Below are 2,584 nucleotides of genomic sequence, written 5' to 3' on the forward strand. Positions count from 1 at the left end.
CCTAATTCGCTCGCCTCGGCTTCTTCTCCGGCGATCTCCAACGGCGATGGACCTCGACAAGTCCACCTCCAGTAGTGCGTCCTTGAAGAAATTGTAGGAGGAGGGCACTCTCCCCAGTCATGGGACTATGGAGAGGGAACCGGGAGGTACTGAACCTGAACCCGTCCTGGGCCGCATGGTTGCGGTTGAGGACTACATTCTCTGTGGTTTTCTTCCTCCGCCTTCTGAGTTTTTCCTTCTTGTATTGAACTTCTACGGTCTTTCTCTGCTCCATCTGAACCCCAACTCCATAGCCTTCCTTAGCATTTTTTCTCATCTCAGTGAGGCCTACATTAGGGTAGAGCCGTTTCTTGACCTCTTCCGCTTTTACTACGAGTTTCGCTGGATGGAACCTAAAAAGGTATCCGGGTGTGTTGGTTTTCGATTTCGGGATGGCCTAAAGTCGCGATACATCCCTTTCCAGTACCTCTCTTCTCGTAGCAAATGGCGGGCGAGGTGGTTCTATCTTCAGATAGAAGATTCGGATCCAGTCTTCATTGTTCTTGAGGAGCAACCAAACAAGATTCCGTCTTGGACTGCCAAACCCGCCTTGACCCCATCCCTCCAATCTTTCATCGATATCATCGATGACCTCCAAGTACGAGGGTTGTCGGGGTTGAAGTCGCTACCGACTTCATTGGTAGACAGATCCAGCCGCTCCAGGCTCGAGCCCATCCAGCCTTTGACTACTCTGGGCCGGAGGACGCGACCCGGGTTACTCCTCGGGGTATTTTTCTTGTATTTTGGATTTCTCTCCTTTCATGCGCATTCCTCTTGACTTATCGAAATTTGGTTCTCGATTTGCAGGTTTGAACAGCGCAACCGTGGACCTTCGTGTTGCCCAGGTGATGATTAGTGGTCCCACGACGGCGAGCAACGTCCGCACCCCTCTTTGCGAGAGAGAGGCGGCTGAGCGCGAAGCCGCAATCAACGTGAGTGTAATCGATGACCCTTTACCTTTTAATTCTTAGATCACATCGTGACTTCATGTTGTGCAGGCTCTCCCCCTGACTGACATCATCAGGCCGCTTGCGAACCACCAGGCGGCGGCTTCGTTGAAGGAGGGCGTCGCCCAGGAGGCGTCCGACGCGGCCATTGCCGCTGCTGCTGCTGCCACGACCAGCGGCGGTAAGGTTACGAAGAAGGGGAGGAAGTTTTCCTCCGTGCTCGGCAACCGCCGGAAGACACCCACCCCATCGGTAAGCCTTTTTGGTTATCGATTACGTAGTCGAAGAATGTCGCCCTCATGTTGTACTCGGTTTACTTAGGCCTCGGATGCGTCTTCCCCGCCTCCACGACGACAGAGGCTGGTGACAATCAGCGAGAAGTAAGTGGACGAAATTTGAGGCTCTTGACTTGATCGGATTCTGTCGTCTTGTTATGATGACCAACATGGTCGTCTTTCGTAGGGCGGCGTGGGCGAAGGCGGCGCAAGATGGGTCTGGAGGAAACTCCAGGGCGTCTCCTGCAGTGGCCTCGACCGAGGTTGTGGTCGTGCCTAGGAGCCGCGAGGTGACGCCTAGTGGCCCGGCTAGCGATCTTGCGGCTGGTCGAGGCCCGCCGGCTGCTGTCCTCACCTGGGAGGAGCTCCAGGTCGAGATGGGGCGCATCCTCGAGGCTGGTGCTCGCGGCATAAGTCGCGAGATCGCGGAGGCGAGGGTAGCGGCGGCGTCGTCGGCGAACGAGCGCGCTGACAGGCTGACGCGTGATCTGGCGGAGGTTCGCGAGGACCTCCAGAAAATGAGGGAGCTAGTGGCCGGCAACGAGCGACAACGGCAGGGGCTTGAGCACCGTATGTCGGAGCTCGAGAAAAACTTGTCGGAAATCCGTGGTTCGCTGCGGGTTACCTACACTGGTTTGCACCAGCTCGCCGGGGAGTGCGGTATCACGACCACCATTCCGGCGAATCCCGACGAGTTCTCGCTGACGACTTCGCGGAACTGGCGACGGCGATGGAGGCAATCCCCTCCAAGCATGTGGCCAGGATCGGAGAGGAGACGTCCAACGGGATCTACACCGGGGCGTGCCACGTCCTCGCTTGCGTGAGGTTGGCGCACCTTGAACTCGATCTCCAGAAGATCTTGGATCAGGGGGCGGCTAGCGACGCATGCAAGGATGTGATGGAAAAAGTTGGCGATCTGGGGGAGTCCGTTCTCCCACTTTTTGAAGAGTAGGGCCGCCGCTTGCCTGTACCCCTTAACCAATCGCGCTTTGTAAAACTTTCGTTGGTTCCAACTGCCTTTGTGTATGCAGTTATCACCTTAGTTTTCTTTGGCATTTTAATTCCGGGTACTTTGTTTGTTGTTTGTAGAGATGTCGACGTCGAGGATGTCCAGCAGCGCGGGCAACCTAAATTGCCTGTAGTCATTCTGGCACTTGCGCTTGAGCCGTATGTGCCGCAGGACGACGTAGACCAGGATCTGCCCGTGGAGACGGGCGTGGCGACGACTCCTTTAAGTTGGTTCTTGTCGTTTCCATTTCCTTTGCTCTTCTATCTTGATTAGCTTAACTTAGGTATTTGCTTGCCGGGCAGACCTCGAAAGTG

Source organism: Oryza sativa, chromosome 2 (assembly GCF_034140825.1).
Source record: "Oryza sativa Japonica Group chromosome 2, ASM3414082v1".
Lineage (NCBI taxonomy): Eukaryota > Viridiplantae > Streptophyta > Magnoliopsida > Poales > Poaceae > Oryza > Oryza sativa.